Source organism: Cupressus sempervirens, chromosome 1 (assembly GCF_028749045.1).
Source record: "Cupressus sempervirens isolate cs-2001-9-10 chromosome 1, ASM2874904v1, whole genome shotgun sequence".
In the NCBI taxonomy this organism is placed as follows: Eukaryota; Viridiplantae; Streptophyta; class Pinopsida; order Cupressales; family Cupressaceae; genus Cupressus; species Cupressus sempervirens.
The window spans coordinates 338,504,001-338,525,402 of NC_143118.1; the positions used below are offsets into that span (position 1 = coordinate 338,504,001).

The following is a 21,402-nucleotide window of genomic DNA, read 5'->3' on the forward strand; positions in this document are numbered from 1 at the left end:
CCCATCTGCTCCTAAGAGACAAAAGATTAAGACTCCAGTCAAGAGGAGACAAGAGGTCATTAGGAGAGTCATTCCCTTCCCATCAATCCCAAAAGATATCCTAGAAGAAGGAGAGGAAGAAGAGGATGATGAGGATGAAGAGGATAACCTTCCTTTGAACTAAAGGACCCATCTTGCAAGAGCCATAGACTTGGAACAAAGAAGAAGGTCTACAATTACACCACCACCCATTCGTAAGCAACCCATTCAGTCTACAACCTAGGAGGATGACATGCAACAATGGATAGATGAGTAGGATGTTGAGGGGATTGATGTTTTTAAGATGTCAAATTTTGATTTCATGCTAGTTCATACTGAATTGGTGGGAGACAAAATGAGAGACACTCCAACTAATCAACCTCAATAGGAGGATTGGAGTCAATTGTGACCCAAGCCACAAGGGCAAAAAGTAGCCCCACCATCACCCATTCAAGTCACATTTTGTGTAGATAAAGGTCCTACTAGTCCTCTGCCTCCAAAAAATGAAGAAGAATAGGTCCAAGTAGAACAAGAGGAAGATCCACAACAAATAACCATTGATGAAGTGTTAAAGGAAGGGAAAATATGCGAGTACCCTTAATAGGCTTCCCAAGATGCAAAGGTGAGAACTGTGGACTCCACAGATATAGAGACTCTCGATGCAAATCTCTTACAAAAGGAGAGGACTCCAGAGAAGGGAGATAAGCAAAAGAGCATAGCAGAGAAAACTCCTTCGTCCTCAAAAGGAAAATCTCTGATGGAGCATGTTCCAAGATGGTTAAGGAAAGAAGTGATAACAAACAAAAAGGAGCAATTCACTATAGAGGAAGAGGATAGGATGGAATTGATCAAAGTTCTTAGGAAACTTGATTCACCACCAAAGGATGCATGAGAATTAGCCTTCATTATGAGTGATCAGAACTAGGACTTACCTATTCATGTGGCTATCCCTCCTCTTCATATAGATGTTGAAGAATTGACTCTAAGAGATTATCAAATTAGAGACGTCATGCTTGGGAAACCTACATTAGACACTGCTAAGTTGATGGTGACAATAGGAATTAAAGAAGTGTTTAAACACTTAGAATAGGATGGGGTAGAATTGATAACAATTTAGAGATAAAACTAGATCCTAAAAGGATGTCTAAGCAAAGTTGTTGGTCCCTTAGATCTTGAACATTCTGAGGAAACTTTGAATGTAGCATTGGAGAAAAGGGATAAGGAATCAGTGTAGTGAGATCCATTTTTTAGAGCTTTTCAGCAATGGTGAGAAAGTTTTGAAGAGAAATGTGTACATTTTATATAGGGAAATCTGAAGTTGTTACACCATATGCAGGATAATCTGCATAGGCTAGTTTCCATTTTGAATCAAGATTTTGGTTTGATGGACGAAGTACATACCTAAGGAAAAGTGTTAGGATTAAACCATGAATAGAAATAACAATTATATGCAAATATAACCAATAATAGAAAATAATAGATCACACAGAAAAGAACACAAGACACCAAGATTTAACATGGTTCATCCAATCCTTGGGCTACGTCCACCAAACAAGTCTAATATTATTACGATCTAGTGATTACAACCTAATTACAATTTGTAATCCCTTACACCTCAATACCACAACAAGAACCAATTTTTGCATCTACACTTAATGAAAAATACCTAACCATAAGATCTTTTATACAAGTAATTTTATGCCGCTTTGGGGTTACAACATGTCGGCCACAATGTTGGCTCTGACCTAAAGAATTTATGAAGTATGTACAGTACTTTCCTAATTAGTCACCACAATCTAACAATCTCCCACTTGGGAATTGATTAGGCTCCATAGTAAACATCAATCTCCCACTTGGTGACTAATCTTGTAGCTATGCCACTACTCCATGAGGCTCCCACTAGATCAAACCACCCTAGACTCTACTATTCTTTTATTCATGTTCAATCTAGAAGACCAACTGAAGCACAAGAGGAGTTCAACTTCTCCCTTGTTACTACCTTTGTAAACCTATTTGCTAGATTTTCATTTGTATGTATCTTATCCAGCTTTAACTGTCCATCCTCCAAAATTGATCGAATGAAATGGTACCGCAACTGTATGTGTTTGATCTTTGAATGCAGAGCTGAATTCTTTGCAAGATGAATGGCACATTGACTATCTGTAAGCAAATAATTATCCCTTTGAGGGTGTCCCAATTCTTCCAAGAAGAACTGAAGCCATAACATCTCCTTGGCTGCCTCTGTAGTGGATAAAGTATTAATCTTTTGTAACCTAGAAACCTAGCTTAGAGTTTCCCCACCAATAGTAAAGACATAACTTGTAGTACTTCACCTAGTATCAATATCCCCTGCCAAATCTGAGTCAACATAGCCCTGTAAATTAGTAGTATAGCCCCCAAAGTGTAAACACTTATTGGATGTTCCTCTCAAATGTCTAAGAATCCATTTGACTACATTCTAATGCCCAATTCCTGGATGACTCATATACCTGCTAACAGCTCCCATTGCATGTGTAATATCTAGCCTTGTACATACCATAGCATACATCAAGCTTCCTATAGCTAAAGCATAAGGTACCTTGGACATCTTATCCTCCTCTTCTTGTGTCTTAGGACACATCTCCTTAGTCAACTTCAAATGACTAGGCAAAGGTGTGCTGACAGTTTTAGCATTCTCTGTAGAGAAAAGTTGCAACACCTTCTCAACATAATCACCCTAAGATAGTGTCAATATTTTTTTCTTCCTATCTCTACAAATCTTCATACCAAGGATTTATTTTGTTGCCCCCAAATCCTTCATAACAAATGCATATGCTAACTAGTATTTCAGCCCCTTAATGTGATCCATGTTAGACCCAGCTACAAGCATATCATCAACATATAAACATAAAATAATGTAGCTATCATCATCCAATCTCTTAAAGTGAACACAGTGATCTGAATGACACCTATTGTATCCATGTCATGCATAAAATTGTCAAATTTTAGATACCATTGTTGAGGTGCTTGCTTCAAGCCATATAAACTTTTCTTCAATTTGCACACTAGTTCTCCTTACCTTTGACCTCAAATCCCTACGGTTGAGCCATATATATCTCTTCATCCAAATCACCATGAAGAAAGGTTGTTTTAACATCAAGCTACTCTAAATGCAAATCTTTAGTAGCCACAATACTTAAAATAGTATGAATAGAAGTCATTTTAACAATAGGAGAAAATATCTCATCAAAATTGATTCCTTTTTTTTGTGCAAATCCTTTTACAACTAACCTAGCTTTAAATCTTTTCTTATCTCCTTCCTCTTCTTTTAACCTATAAATCCAATTATTTTGTAAAGCCTTTTTACCTACAAGTAACTTGCATAAATCCCATGTCTTATTCTTCAACAAAGATTCCATTTCGTCTTTCATTGTAGACTCCCATTGAATCTTAGTATCCACCTGCACAACTTCATCATAACATTCAGGTTCATCAGGATTTGTTAATAAAATAGAATACAAAGAGGGAGAAAATCTTTTTGGAGGTTAAATTTTCCTTTTTGATCATCTAACATGCATTGGTGTGTGTCTTATTTATTTTTGTAGTTATTTCACATCATGAGGAATAGTTGGAACATCATCTTGTGGAGTATCATCCAACACTACATCATCATCTTCTTTCTTCTCATGTTGTTGCAATAGATCTTTGTACAACGCTTTCTCATTGAATATGACATCCCTGCTTCTTACAATATTTTGATTTTCAAAATCCCAAAGCCTATAACCAAATTCATTAATTCCATATCCAACAAATACACATTTCTTTGACTTAGCTTCTAGTTTGATTCTGCTTGCAGAATCTATGTGAGAAAATGTTTCACAATCGAAGGTTTTGAGAAAAGAATAACTCACCTTCTTATCACTCCATGCTTCCTTTGGAATACCACAGGCCAAAGGAATAGAGGGACCTCTATTAATCAAATATACAATAGTATCGATAGCCTCCACCCACATGTGTAAGGGCAACCCAGTATGCAACCTCATGCTCCTTGCACGTTCCATTATAGTCCTGTTCATGTGTTCAACCACTTCATTTTCCTGTGGAGTCCTTGGAATAGTTTTTTGTCTATGAATACCATTAGTGGAGAAATAATCTTCCAATTCATGACTGCAATACTCACCACCATTATCAGATCTAAGACATTTTAATTTCTTACCAGTCTCATTTTCAACCAAGTATTTCCATTTCTTAAAAATTTGAAATACATCAGATTTCTAAGGAAATAAATCCATACTTTTCTAGTTGCATCATAAATTAATGTAACATAATAATGAGAACCACCAAGGGAAAATACCTGAGCCAGTACCCATACATCAATATGCACAAGCTCTAATTTCTCCTTTTTGTTTTCCTTCACAGTCTTTACAAAACTCACTCTCTGTTGTTTTCCATACACACAACTTTCATAGAAATCCATATTAACACATTTCAAACTTGGTAAAACTTTTTTTGAATGAATTACTTTCATACATTTCTCACTCATGTGCCCAAGTCTATTGTGCCACAGCACTGTATCAGAATTTACAGCAACTATTTGTTCTCCTTGGTCAATTGCAGCAACTGTTCCTGAACATTCATTTTTCTCTTAAACAATTAAAGTAGAAGGAACAAGATGACCTATACAAAGATATAAGGTGCCTACTTTCACACCTTTTGCTACTACAAGGGAACCTTTTGAAACCTTCCAATTTTTATCATTAAAAGTAACTACACAACCCTCATCACCAAGTTTCCCTATTGAAATTAAATTCTTACTTAGCCTTGGAACATGCCTTACCTCATGTAGTAGCCAATGATTCTCATTCTACAACTTAATCTTAAATTTTCTCTTTCCAACAATTTGAAAGGGTTCATTATCCCCCAAATAAACAAGCCCAAAATCCCCTTGGAAATAATCAATGAAATAACCTCTATGAGGTGTAGCATGAAATGAAGCACCAAAATCTAAAACTCACGAATCATCAACACTTTCTAAAGATAGAAGCAAAGCATCCTCTTTGAATTTGTTACTTACCACATTTTACTCCTTGTCTCCATCTAGTTTATCTCCTTCATTTTTCTTTTGATTCCAACAATCTTTCTTTTCATGACCTAGTTTCCCATAGTACCAGCAGTTATTTGGTCCTCTCAATTGAGACCTCCTCCCCTTTGACTTTCCTCTTGATTTCCTATGATTTCTAGAATTACTTCCTCTCTTAGTCGTTATGCCCCTTCTGTGTGCATTCAAAGCACTTCCTAATGTAGATCCACCTGAGGATTTCCTACAAGTTTCCTCACTCAAAATAACACCGATCACATCATCATATTGTAGGGTACTAGATCCAAGAATAGAATTACTCACAACCATTACCAAGCCATTCCAACTTTCAGGCAAAGAACACAAAATCAAGATAGCCCTAATTTCTTCTTCAAAATTGATACCCATAGAAGATAACTGACTAGTAATAGTATTAAACTCATTTAAATGATCTACAACAGATCCACCTCTGTCATTTGCATATTAAATAAACGCTTCATGAGAAATAACTTGTTTGAAGTGGAGGGCTTTTTATATAGTGTTTCTAGGGTTTTCATCAACTCTTTTGTTGTCTTTACTTTTGTAATATTAAATGCCATCGATGGTGCTAGACATAATCGAATTCTTCCAAGTGCCTTTATGTATAAAAGATCCCATTCATCATTTGACATAGATCCTCGATTCTTGGATTTGCCTTCTAACAGCTTCCATAAATCCTTTTGATAAAGATAGTCTTCCATTTGCATCTCCCATAACTGGAAATTCTACCCATTAAACTTGTCAACCCTCAGCTTACTCTCATTTGCCATCACTCCCACTCAACCATGAGACTTTCTTGCAAAGGATAACTAAAAAAACAACCTCGCTCTGATACCACTTGTCAAGATTAAATCATAGACAGAAATAAAAATTACATGCAAATATAAATAATAATAGATCAAACCAAAAAGAACACAAGGAACCAAGATTTAATGTGGTTTACCCAATCCCTAGGCTATGTTCACCAAATAGTAAGTTTGATATTATTACGATCCAGTGATTACAACCTGATTACAATCCATAATCCCTTACAACTCAATACCGCCACAAGAACCAATTTTCGTATCACCACTTAATGAAAAATACCTAACCCTAAACTCTTTTATACAAGTAATTTTGTGCCACTTTAGGGTTACAACATGTCAACCATATGTCAACCATGACCCAAATAAATTATGAAGTATGTACAATACTTTCCTAATCAATCACCACAGTCTAACACAAAGACTTGCAAGCACTACAGTTAATCAAAGGCCAAAGGTATAAGATGTTAATGGAAGTATATATAGCAGAGGAATTAGATAAAATTGATGATTGGATAGAGAAGATTGTGGATGGCAATAAAGTAATGGAGACATTACATGTGGAGATTCATAAGCTCAAGGATCAAGTCCAAGAGAAAATTTTGGAAATAGAGAAACATTATGGTGATGCGTGTTTAGACATTTTTGAAGATGATTCAAGGGACAAATTGATAGTTATAAAGGTAGTAGTTGAGCAATTTCAAAAGACTTTTGAAGAAGCTTCTAATGATGATGACATCAGACAAGCATTTATAATAGAAGAACCATTATTAGAGTTAGATGTGAAACTCAGAGATTTTGTGGAGACTCGCCTCAAGGTGGGCCACCATAGGAAAAAGGTGAAGGATAAATATGAAGCCTTAGATTTTCTAGATGTTGCTCAAGTCACTGAGATCATTGAGAAATTCAATGTAAAATACCTAGACATAGCTCTGGTATAAACAGGAACAAAACCCAAAAGCCAGAATTTCAATTTTGACACTTGGTGAAATTTTGCATTTTTTTGAACTTGCTTCCAAGGTGCGTAGGTGCGTTAGGTGCATAGGTGCGCTTTTCAAAGGTTTGCCAAAATTTTTGAGGAAGTTAGAGGTGCGCTGACAGTTAACTACCAGCTCTAAATTTAGAGTTTTCCATGCATCAGAAATACATTTTGATGGTTGTTTAACTCCTACAGATGCCTAGTGAACATGAAGCTTCTATTTTTAGCACTTTCAAACACTTTTACATCATCTAAAGGATTTCTTCTTCTTATTTTCTCATGTTTTCTTTTTTTTAAGACATATAAAGGCTCATGCATCCATTTAAAGATATAAATATGGATGGAGTCTTAATTAACACTAGCTAGAGAGTCAATTTGTACATAAATAGATTTGTTTTATTAGTTTAGAAGCATATTATTACATAAATATATCTCTCACTCTCAACACAAATTGAGGAGAAGATTTCTTATAAATTTAGGACTATAATATGTATTCCAAGCTGCTGTTATTTTGATAAAATAATATATGCTTTGGTGCTCGCATTTGGAGTGTAGTGATTCTTGCCTAAGTGTGTTATATTTTGTGAATATATGTTCATGAAGTGTAATCGAGCCAATAGTTTTATTGCGTTATTCCAGTTGTGTGATCTTTTAATTTTGGTATTTTCTATGGGTCTACAAATTCTGTTGATGTACTTAGTTTGAGAAGAGATCACCATATTGTTCCTACATAGCTTTGCGTCTTGCATGAGTGCACTTTCCATGGCCTTGCAATCTGATGAAAAGTGAAACATCTTACGATTACTAAATTCCCATTGATAATTGTATCAGTGGATTTAAGGAAGTGCTACTCCTATTTTCATTGGTTACCCACCAATCTTTTCGTAGGCTTAACTTGTAGACATGTTGTTTCCATGGCTTATGTCCATTAGGATTTTACTTTTCATGTTATTTTCTTGAACTTCTTGTTACCCTATCTTTGTTATTTTCTTTACTAACCCCTTGGTTAAATTAGGAATTCATATAGTTGCATAGTTAGATTGCATTCATCATAAAATACAAAAATATATTACTTTTGTGTGTTTTATTCTTTTGAAATAGCAAGTAGATTCTACATCTCATGTGAATTGTTTAACGAACCAACAAAGGCCTCCTCATGAATACTCACATTTATCTTCAATTGAGCAGATTCCAGTAGGTCGCAAGATCACCTAGAACCTTGGAGTTGATCCCAGATCAGCTTTTCAAGAGAGGAGTTTGAAAAGATTCCTGTTGTTAAGCATTGTGCAAAATGACAACTCAACAATACTAAACAAACCTTTAGGAGTGTCATTGATGAGAAGTGATATTTTTGGAGTTTTTATATAGTTAAAAATAAGATTGATCAATTATCATGCAACGTCAAACACTTCTAGAGTTTTACAAAGGAATCTCCAATCGACCTTATCATAGACCTTTTGAATGTCTAATTTCATAAACATGCAAGCATCTTTATTGTATTGAGCTGAATGAATAGTTTCTTGCATAATGATAATTTTGTCCAATATCGATCTTCCTAGTACAAATCACATTTTTTCTTCTAATACTAGTTTTGTTAATAATTTTTTAAGTCTATTTTCTAATGCTTTGGATAATACCTTGTATATAGTGTTACAAAATGCTATAGGCCATAAATCTCCTAGGGTCTCATAGTTTGATTTTTTAGGGATAAGGATTATATAGGTATTGTTGATTTAAGCTAAGAGAAAGCATGTGTTTCTAGTAGTTTCTATTTCTTTCCATAAATATTTCCCTATTATGTCCCAACATTTTTGAAAAAAGAAGGATCAGAATCCATCAAGTCCTAGATATTTGTCTAGGTTGAGTCCGAATAGAGTTTCTTTAATTTCCGCTAGGGTGAAGGGTCTTTTAAAGGTTTTGTTATCCTCCTCTGTAATAAGATGTTGAAATTCTTTACAATAACTGAGAGGGAGGGTGGTTGGGGGGGGGGGGGGGGGGGGGGGGGGGGGGGGGGGGGGTGGTGGGGGGTGAATCACTTATCCAAGGTCCAGATGTATAAATAAAACTTTTCACAACTTAGTGAACCCATAAAACATTTATCATCATGCATGCATCCATAACATTACGCAATCACTTAAAAACTTGTAGGTTACTATCAAATGAATTTGTAGAAATGTAAACATGAAACATAATAGATTCAACAACACATTTGACACAATTATTTTCATGGAAACTCAATTTGGGAAAAACCACCAGTAACATGCTACTCTTTTGCACTCTTCTGAAGTGATGCTCTATGAAAGGCCAACCTTGTTAAAGGTTACAATACACACTGTTAAATGTGACCCTGTTAAAGGATTTCAATCACCCTATTAGGAGTGAGCCTTGTTAGAGGACTTTAGACCATTCACTTGGAATGTCACCCAGTTAAAGGATTTACAAATGATTGTTAGGTCAACCTTAATCCAAAAGATTTACCCTAGATTAATACAATTATTAGAGAGTAACAATAAGGCTTGATCTGATAACAACTTACAACTCCATTTTTAGATTATAGATATCTATTTTAGTCATCCATTATGCTTGGATTTCACACATTTTAGCTCTAATATCTTGTTCACCCTTCAAGCATTCATACCCTTAAGCCTTCTTGCTTAACATGCTAATGCAAACTCTCAATTAACTCACTAAATGAAGCAATACCCTTGACTTCTTGTCTTCCTTAGGTTCTTACATATGATAACCCTATAAATAGAGAATTAAGATCTTTTTTTGTTCATTTTCCATTGTCCAATCTAGGGTTAGGACAAATTAGGTAAGATTCAATGAATCTACCCTTCATTCCATATCATGTCTAGAAACTTCTCCTTCAATCCTCTTTGAATTTGCCTCAAAACAATTTACCATTAATTCTATGCCACCAACTCATCAATCTTATCTTCTACCTAGTTCACATAATCCAAGAAAACAAACTTGTTGGCTCATATCCATCAAATTCATGATCTTTCTAATAATGTTGGCACTTAGCATTTACTTGCTTTTGATGCTTAGCACATACTGTGTTGCTTGGCATCCTTTGAAAAATCACTCAGCATGAACTAAAGTTTACTGGTGCTTAGCATAGACTAAACTTTACTCGACATCTAGTGTTTTGCTTGACATACACCAAAATAGACTTTTACTCGGCTCTAACTGATTTTCTACTTGGCTTGCACTAACTTTGCTTGGCACCTCCATTCGATCAATCTTGGCAAACAAACTTTGTATAACTTGTTCTTCTAAACTTGCTTAGTATAACCAACCTTTGTAACCTTAAGTAGATTATCAATGCACTATGATATCATTGTCTTAGTTGATTCTTTTACTCCCTTTTATATCATAACTCAACCTTTTCTCTAGGTGTTATTGTTACATCTTTTGATCAAATCCTCTTCATCAATCAAATAGGTAATAGTACTTAAATCAAATGAGTAGTTTCCTTACCAAAAAAAAAGTAGATTTGACATTGGTGACAAAACAATGATTGAAGCACATTTATCATACTTGTATCAAGTTGGTTTCAACAATCTCCCTCTTTGGTATTGATGGCAAACCAAACTAAGCAACCAAACTGACTTGGTTAAAAGAGCAAGACCAAGAAAATACCAAAAAGAAAATAATTCCTTGTATTGAAATCTCTCCCTCTCACTAGTAAATTTGAACTCAATTTTGGACCAATTTTGGTCAAAATTTCCACCCAGGTTGGTCAAAATTTCAACCAAGATGTTTGTTGAAGTTTTTCTCATCGAAATTTCAACCAATACATATATTGATTTTTTATTTTTTTTGGTGGTCTCGATTCAAAGTCAATGTTGGTCAAAATTTTGACCAATCCATTCATCAAATTTTTTTTTATTGGTGGAAATTTTTACCAATGCTTGGTAGAAAACTAATAGGAATTGGTCAAAATTCCCACCAATGTTTGGCCGAATTTTTTTAGCATTGGTGGAAATTTCCACCAATGATTGGTCGAAATTTTTTTTAGTTGGTGAAAATTTCGACCAATGCTTGGTAGAAAACTAACAAGCATTGGTCAAAATTTTCACCAATGTTTGGTCAAATTTTTTTATATTTTGTATCAAAAAATTGCTTCTTATCCAAGCCATTTAATTTGCAACCTTATAAATCTCTACAAAGATAAAGTTGGAGCCAAAAAAAAAATCTTTTCAAAAGTGTCTTCTGATTGTAAAGCATCCATTCCATTATCTATTCAACAAACAATACATATCTAGTTCAACAAATAATGGAATGGACGCTTTACAAGCAAAGGACACCTTTGAGAAGAAAAATTCTCATACTCCAACTTTACCTTTGCAAATATTTAAAAGGTTGCAAATGAAATGGCTTGGATAAGAAATAATTGCTTGATACAGCATGGAACAAATGAACTTTTATGCATAGGGCACCATCAACTATGTGAGTGATGTAGATGAAACTAAAATTTTTGGGGTCAAAACCACCAATTAATATAAGGTTTCTAATCTCCATGAGGTCAACATTGTCGTTGTAAGGGTCATGGAGACGGCACTTCTTCATTGTTTGCTTCATCACTGATTAACTTGCACCATAGACTGACATTCTTCATCTTTTTTGTGGGCTTCTATCCCCTATGTGAGTGCTGATGTAGAAGCTGAAGTAGAAAAAATAAGTGAAAGCGTGTTGAATAAGGTTTCTAATCTCAACTTGGTCAACATTGTTTATTTAAGGGCTATGGACTCGACAATTCGTCAATGTCCAATTAGGGGTAGCATTTCCTCCTCTTTAACTATTACATGTATAGCCCTAGGAGGAAATAGGTTGTTGGTTGCTTCTTCTGGCCTTGCACTTTCTTCTATGTAGGTTTTTCTTAAACATAACTCTACATCCATCCCCAATTTCAAGCGATTTGGCAATGCATCTATTTGTTGCAAAAAACAATACCCATTTCTTGTTTTAGTTTATGATAGGTCTAGCTCAACTCTTTCATTTGGAGAGAAGGTTTTTGTCATGGTAGCAACACATAAAACATCCCAAGGAAAAACTAAAGATGAAAATGAGTACAAGCATACGGTTGACTTACCTTAGACAAGCTTCACCTTCAGAGCCAATTCAATAGCACATGAACTAGAAATATAGAATGAAGTGTAAACAATTACAACAATGTGGGTAAACTAACTCCCCTTTATAAGCTCTAAAGTCTAAACCTTATTTGTACAGGACTTTATTCCCAGGAAGCTTGGAGAAAGACATAAGGGAGGAGAGATAGTTAAAAGGTTAGTTTGTATTGTCAATAACTGTAGTCTGAGCCCACCTAAAGGCCATCATATTATTCCCTACCATATAACACAACTAAGTCCAACAAAATTTACCAGATTAAATCATTGTGCATACACTGAAGCATTAGTAAGGGGAAGTTGGCAAGGTTCAAGAAGAGGAAACAATTATCGAAGAAGAAAGTGTTTTTCCTTGTTAGTCAGGTCTCTCCAATTGTTGATGATCCCAAAACCCTTTGATCTAGCTGAGATAAATAGTCCAAAATATTCTAATGAAACTTTAAGGGCACTAGTGGAAGACTTTAGCAAGCATAGGTTCACATGCCTGAAATTATCAAAATAAGCACTGCCATCAGACCAAATCTGTCCAATACAATTATTTCAAGCTTGATGATGAAGATATGGAAGCAATGGAGTAGACTTTTATAACATTATCCAAGAATTGCAACTGCTTGCATCCTAGGAGATAGTTACTATAATAAAGGATGTGATGAGGGGATGGTTACCATCATAAACAACATGATGGGGAAAGAAAACATTTCCCACCAAATGCAGAGGAGATAAAAGGTCATAAAGCACGGTTAAACATATGACTAAATGAAAGGTGAAAGGGAACCATACAATATTGGTTTAATTTTCTCCACAATAATGAAATGGAGCCATATATCAACTATGCCTAGATATCTTAGATCTATAATAGTCAAGATAAGAAATTAAGGTAAATAATGTTTTTTATCAGTAAATTGAGGATTTTGTTTGGGCCCTCATCAACAATATAAAAGAAAACTTTACAATAAAAAATTGGCTATCCTAGAAACCCATGCAAAGTTTTCAATGCTAACAATTTGTCAATCACCAATACAAAATCTTATTCCAACACTATAGGGTAAAATTACCCCAGAACCAACCAACTTTAGAGAAGAAAGTTGAAACTATAATGCCAGCAAATCCTTCCACTTTAAGGAACCCATGCACACATGTAGCCAAACACAGTAAACATAACTTTAAAACTACATAAATCTAAAGGACTACACTCTGCACATACAATTGTAGCACCATTGTAACCATACTCCAACCTGCTCTAGACACCTAGCTCCATTAAGGTCCAGTTCTTAGCATGGGTAACCTTATTCCTAGAGGAAGCTGACAAGTTGAAAAGGCTCCCCACTTCCAAGAATCCCTTCCTCAAGATACTCTTTAAACTCTCAAGCTATCAATATTCCTGGCTAGATCATGGAAATAGAGTCAAGCTCCTCATTTTGGAAGCATATGATCGAAACTCCTTGCACAGAGCTACCAACTGAAAACCTCAAACTAGGACTTGAATTGCACCCACTAAAGCTTCCTCATACTTAATAGGAAGGAACACATTTTCCACTCCCAATAGTACCTCAATTACAATTATGAATACCCTCATTCACATTTGCATCTAGAACCCTAGCCTCTAATTGGGTAGAAGCTCTAGTCCAACACAATCCCACACTACCAAATCCATCTTGTCCAAGGACCATCTTAACCAAATCTGTGAGTGTGCTGATTGGGGATGAAAAAAGTATTCATAGATGGTGATTGTAAATAGGACATCCATTATGTGAGGATCAACATTCGAAAAGGGCCAAATCATCAAAGCACAAAAATGTAGCTCAAACATTCTAGAGCAAGAGACAAGCCTCACCTCCAAAAAAGCCACTCACATAGTTCAAGCTAGAGCAACCACCTATCACACACACTAAAGGCACTTTAATATAAATGTGACACTAGTAGCAAAGCCATTCAAAAACTCTGTAATAATTATGAAATCCTCCAACTTTCCCAAAAGAATTTTTGGATCATTGTAAATTATTAGTGGATGAATATGAGGGAGGAGCAAAAATTAGGGGTACAATTTTTAACATGGGGTAAATACTCTGCTAAGAGATTAGAAGAGAGGAAATCTCATTCCTTCAAATTATCAATGATCCTTGTGGAGTTGATCCTCGTGGAGAAGGGCAACAAGTTAATTTGCATATTTGCCAAATGATTTGTTGCTTTATTAGACTCCCAATTCCAATGAAGAGAAGTAATTTCTTCAAAACATTTACCCACAAGACAAGCCTCAGACATGATACCATGTAACTTCCAATCTTACAGCCTAACTATGTTTCCATCTTAAAAACCTCTAACACCACCTGTAGCTCCCCTTCATTTTTGGACCTAGTCCCAAGGAAGAAAGAATTGCCTTTGGCATAATGCATTTAGCACAATAAAACAAAAGCTCCATCCAAACAAACAAAGGTTTTGCTACATCAAAATTTGACTTCAATAACTCTCCAAAGATAGCCTCCAAGATGTCCCTAATCATTTAATTCAATGTTTGAATACCTAATAATTTAATTCAACGTTTGAATACCTCATTAATGGGTATATTAAGACACTTAAAGTAAATTGAATGATAGTGAGAGATTCATGATTGTTTGAGATGAAAGAGTCAACAAAATCCTCCAATACTGGAAGGTAATGAAAATAAAATAAAAGTTCCATTTAATTCAACAAGACCACAGTTCAGTTTTGTAGAATGTCAAAGAAGCCACTAGGGTTTTACTTAAGCAAGAAATTACAAAAAAAAGTACAATAATTTTAAAAAGGGGATGAAACCAGTTGTAGTAAATCAACTTTTGATAGGTATCTACTTAAACCTTATAGTATGTTTTGCAACGTATATAGAAGAGCTATCAATTTTATTGTAATAGAATTATTCATGGTCATGACTCATGAGAGATGGGTTCTTCTAGATTACTCATGAAATGTGGATCAATGAAGATTTGACTCAAACTAGATGATTGACTCCTTGTAAATCATCACATAATTTGATACACTGAAAAAACCACTCATTGAAACTATTAATTCTTATCTATAACAATGTAGCACCATTATTTAACAAAACCTTGAGGCAAGATTTTACATGAATGAGTCTATTGATTAGGAAAGGCATGCTTAAATGTCAAATTTAATGTCATATGATGAAGACCTCTGACCTGTAGATTGTAACAAACACTTTAGGAACAATTCCAACAAATGAGCCAATTATGTATGGACTATACTTGACATTTGTAGCAATACTAGCATAGTTAAAAATAATGTAAGGAAATGGTGAGATTCTCAAAAGAGCAATAGCTTGGAACTAATGGAACTAGTTTCCTTCTCCTGCTAGCCTAATCAGTGCAGATTTCTAAGATCACTTTTCAAGCCATTTATGTGTTAGAAAAGAGATATTGACCATTATAAGATAGCTTACAAATTTAATCAGTTGAATTTTATCAACATGGAACCACAAGATTATGGGCATAAATTTACATGTATTTGGCTATGAAAGGCAGACCCAATGAAGTAAGGCAAGGACATACGAATACTAGTTCCTACCATTATTATCAGGAATCCAATGCTATATCCAAATGTCATTCTAGCTAGCCACATTGAAGGTGCAGAAGGTAGCAGAAAAATAGGAAACAAACCCATTGACCCAATAAGCACAAATACAAGTGCTTTTACACTAAAAGTTGCTACTTCTCAATCCAAGATTGGTATCATCACCTACCAAAAGGAACAACATAAGACTTTTGTGAGAAGAAGTTTTCTTTTTTAGAGCAAAGAAAGGCAACATCCATGTAATTTGTCTTCCAAAACTAATGCAAGAAAAAAATTAATTCCACTCTGGCAAGTCACAAACAAATGATCATAAACTCTAGAAAAAGATGTGGAGTATTCTAAACTATAGATATCTTTCTCCTCGATCTACTTCTCCAACACTTTCAAATATATACAAACCACCTGGAAAATGATAGTGACTCACAATCATTTTCAACCAAATAGGCAAAAACAACTACAAGCATACATGAATGTGCATTCACATTAACACACACAGAGAAATGTCAATGCTTCCCTCCCTCTGACTTATTTTCATATAATTTTCCATATAAAACTAAATTATGTCAATAAAAATCATCAATTACAGTGGATGAGTAAAAAACTATCATAACACATACTCAAAAAATAATGCCATCTCAATTAAGCTAGATGGTATACCAAATTTATCAATGATGAAAATAAAATGAAAAATTAATTTTAAAAGCACAAGGAATTAAAATATTTCAAAACCTGATCAATTTGAATTGGCATTCCCCAGATGATGAAAGCAGCTACAAGTGCCAATAGAGAAAAGCATAATAAAACCACCTTAATCCACTAGCATATGCAATACTTGTCTAATTTTTTCAGAACTTGCAACCTCCCAAATTCCTGGGGCTCTAGTTCATCTAAAAAACCTAATCTAAAATAATCAATTTTTTCTTGACATGTCACCTGCCTAACATTCCAAATGACTTCCCTCATTGATTCAATGAAAGCAATAGACAACTTCTTGTTCTTGTCTTTATTATGAACATGCCAATCCAATTACGTGTATCCGTACACAGATCACAAAAGGAAAGGTTAATGAGAATGATTTATATAACCATAATTGTATGTAAAACAACTCAGTTTAACTTATTTCAATAGATCAAAACGTTATAAAAATAGCACATCATGATCCTACAAGAGAATTTAGAATAATTACACTCAAAGTGAATGCCTACTGATGTACATATTGCTTTTTTTGGTTACCATTATATGTCACCAATCTGACACCCTTCAAGAAGTTCATGTGTGGAATGATGGGGTCTTGATATGGATATTTTGACCCAAAAAACCAAAAAATTCAAGTTAATACAATTCAAAGATCATTGCCACCTTATCACAGCTTGCAATTAACAACTTGCTAAAAGAAAATTCATGCCAAATGGAATGTTCATATCAAGAAGAACCATAGGAGTATAAAAGACATTGTGAATTTTTTAATCAAGTAATGTTTCTTACTTGTGAGAAAACCTCAAAAATACAAAAGTTGATAATCTGAAAAGTTCTCCATAATTGCAATTAAATAAATAGCAACAAATCTGCAAAATAATAAAAAAGAAACTCAATACCAACTTGTATCGAGAACAATTGGCAACAAGTTTAACAACTCCTTTTAGTTGTTGAAACTTGACATACATTATTGCCTACTTTATAGATTTTATCTCAATGTGTTTCGATAATCCAAAAAGCCATCTTCCATTTAAACTAAGCTGAAATTTCAAATAATAGTAAATATAATGTGGCTCTCCCAGAAATGATACTGCTGAGAGGCCTTAGAGAAAACAAAAAGTGTTTCTGCACCATGAAACTAACTTCAGGGTTGGATACACAAAACACAATGCAACTATTTGTCTAAAACAATACATTTCAAATGCCTTAGGAAATTTTAAAGGTGTCTTTGCAACATGAAAGTTGAAAATAATTTACTTAGGTTGGATACCTTAGATAAAATCTCTACAAATTCCTTCATATGATTTTAAATTGGCTTTGGGGCCATCATGTAAATTAGGAATTTGACCTAAATCTATCTTCAATAAACATGTAAGATATAAATCCTAGTACATAGCAATTCCTCATTTAAGTTGCATAAATAGAAATTAAAAATCTTGTGTGTTGTGATTAATCTCAAGAACATCAAACCTAGAGTTCCTCTTGTGGATGACCATCTGTCATCAAATAAGTGTATCAAAGACTTGCAAATCAAATAATGATCTTAAGATATCTGTTACACCAATGAGAGTCTGATGCTCTCTAAGATCGAGAAAACTTATCTTTGCTAGTTTGGTTTGGCTATATGGACTACAACCCTATGGACAATTCCTACAAATTGTAGTGTCCCCTTTTTATGTTTCTTGGACACTATGTGAGCTATTGCAATATTATAGCTAATTCTATTGATTTATGAATGTTGAACAATGAAGGTATAAATGACTAGTAATTCCAAATGCTAATATGGATAAAATGAACTAATGAATTAATATGAAAGTGTGGGTGTAATATGCAATTAATGCAACAAGTGTATAATGAGTAATGCAATGACAATGAATTATGTAATGGAGGTGGGAATAGCATATATATATTTACAATTGTAATTTCAATGCCACAATGGAATATAATGAATCTAACAAAGTTGTGGCTGCAATAGACCCTAGCAATTTGAATAATTATATGTGATTGTCTCTGACTTAGCAATTATGGAATATGCGCATACCCTGCGAACTATCTTTTATAAGCAATATAATATATATTGTTTTGTCAGGATAATTGAATGATAGAGTTGTCTATGATATTCTTTAATATGAATTATGCAATCTACTGATTTGGAGTCATCTCGGATATGCAAAAATGAATATGCTCTGAATATGGTGCCATCTCTAATCTGTTGTACTAATGCTTGCACTTTAATATATAAGGTTGCAATAGAAACATAAATGCTTAGCCCCCTAAAACAAATATCCAACAATGCTACACAAAGATGACTAGTTAAAACATATCCCATACCTTGCCACCACTTGCCTCTTGAAGCTTTGGATGTGTTTGTATCATCATCCATATTATCTTTGTTTAGCTGTAAGATTTTAAAGCAATTAGTTTAATGTCAGTGTGTCCATACTTACAAATTATTAAGCTATAACCAAGGTAACATGTTGAGTACCGACCTTATCTACCCCTTTTGCTTTTGTAGTTGAAGAATCATGGTACAGATCACACCCTCCATAAAATAAAGAAGAACCAAGGAAAACATCACTCAATATCAGACTCTTGCTGCTTTGATACTTTTGTGAATTGCTACCTGTGTACATAGAAAGGAATTTCAAATTTGTATAAATGTAAAATTCATAGCTCTCTCAAGAGCAAGCAAAGACACCATTCCCAAACCTTCAAGCTATTAACATTATAAGAGTAAAGGAATGCACAACTTGCAAAAGTGTAGGGGCTTGCAAAGCATACGAGACATTTTTAACCAGAAAGGAAAATAACTTGAAAAAAAATTTCATGAAACGATGTACTTTGAAATCAACAAATACCCTCTTATATTATTCAAACATTATGTTGTAGACTTGTAGGCGAATGTCAACAAGAGGCCAGAGTTGTAGTAGTGGCCTGTGCTCTAACAATTTATGTACTTAAAGGTTAGACCCCATAAAACCAAGAAAGCAACCTCTCATTCAGAATATCCATAACAAAAAAAGCTATTATATCTTCATTTATTTATTGTCTACTCTTTTAGGGACAACATAAAATGTTTAGACTACTAAGTTAGTGTCCTTATATATTAAGTCAAAGTACTGAAATAATTAACCAAAGCTCCTTCATTTCCTCATGCATACATGGATGAGAATGTAAAAATGACATTGGGGAATTCACCATTAAAGACAAGATTCTCAAAAATAATTCAAGTTACTGCCCAAGTCAATTCAACCACACTTTTAGTGCATTACAATAAACAATAGACAATTCAACCTTCATCTTGGACCTTTGTAAAATCGAGTCAAGCATCTTCACTATATGCTAAGGGTTACGTGGTAGGATTTTAAATGAAACTAAAACAGAAAGGGTGAGAGAAGGTCCATTTGTGCAAGATATGTAGCTTGTTCCTTGTATAAGAACAAAAGCATTGTATAAAAATGAGCAAAGTTTTCCACAAAATTTGCAACTCTAAATGGCTAAACATGCTTGCAAGCATCAATACAAACAAAACCAAGGTGCTAAAGTGATGTGCATGAGCAATTTAGTCCTGTCGGCCATGGCCTAGACATATGGGTGGAGCCTATGTTGCCACAAGTAATCGGAAACATGAATGCAATGACAATGTGACAAGAAATAAGGTTGGGAAGCTTTTGAAGTAGAAAATGGGTGTGAGTGTTAATATATCTTATATAAAATCTAAAAGAATTCATAAAAGTTCATCACTCTTAACATTGGGAAGTTCAAACATTGTCTCAATAAGACAAAAGATAATTGACTTTCAAATACTAAAAGTTGGAAGACTGAAAGGCATATAAATAATTCAAACATTTAGTGACAACAAGAAATGGTAGATTTGAAATACAAAATCTATTTTATAATGCCAGATACAAAAAAGAAAGCCTTAGGTTGCATGTTTTACAACTAGTTATGGAGTGATATCAATGACAACCCATGCTATTCTTGGTAAAATAGCTACAACTAAGACATAGCCTCGAAGGAAAACAATAATCATTCTCCATGCATTATTAAGATTATGGTGTGAGAATTTGTTTCTAGGCTTGATATATCATTCTCCCTACATTAAGAAGACGATGTGTGTGTGTGTGTGCATACGTGTGTGATTGACAAAATAAAAAAACACATCCAATGAGTTTGGCTCCAAGACTAAACAGTTGAATCTTGACAGCAAAATCACAATGTCCAACTAATTTACTATAAATAAATTTAGGATGAGTTTGACATAAACAAAAATCCTAATATATTTTGCATGAAAACAAAGGCAAAAGGTTTGCATACCATTCATATTTTGGGCAAAATTTCCAATGGAATTCCCCTCAAAATGACCTCTCTATGTTGCAGTCCCTTCCGATTTGTTTGACTCTCTACCCATAACTTGCAATTAAAAGAGGTATCAATGAATATCCATCAAAAAATCTACAAATTGGCCTATTTAACATGTAATACTTAAATCATGAGGCAGACAAAGGCACCAGATTCAGACAAAGACCACTATTTTTCAAATAACCTACTAACACATCTTTAAATTGGTGTTAACTCCACATCTGGGCACTGAAATCTTAGTGCTACAAGACAACATATTTAATCGACTCCAAGCGAATAATTATAATCTACCTTTTCTAGCCCTAATTCATATAAACTAAAATACCAATCTTTCATGTTTCTCTATAAAAGCAATCTCAATCCTGCCCTCACAAATAGTAGGGGATATTGAACTGCTCTAGCATCTCGAACCACTCCATTCTTGGATCATTCATTAGAGAGGGGGCTACTAGATCAACCACTCAACCTCACTCAGATGCATCACTTTACTATTGGTGCATCCGGACCTATGGAATTGGTCAGGGACCTGAAACTGGGCATGGAACTGAAAACCCCATAATCAAACACAGGCTACCAATTCATATCTACTGCTCTAAATCGGGAAGAACAAAACATGGAAAGAGAATTCCCCAACTTTTCACTTTTTGTACTGCCATAATTAAATGCTCCCAATCAGCACATCTTCAAATGAACCCGCACATGAAAAACATACAAGAAATGTTTCTTTTTTTTACATGTAAGCCTCATGTTGGT

At 34.4% G+C, this 21,402-nt stretch overlaps 1 pseudogene; it reads right to left on the bottom strand.

Moving 5' to 3' along the window:
- Positions 1-15,178: 15,178 nt before the first annotated feature.
- LOC149577588 (uncharacterized) lies at positions 15,179-19,075 on the bottom strand (annotated as a pseudogene).
- Between the last annotated feature and the right edge of the window lie 2,327 nt (positions 19,076-21,402).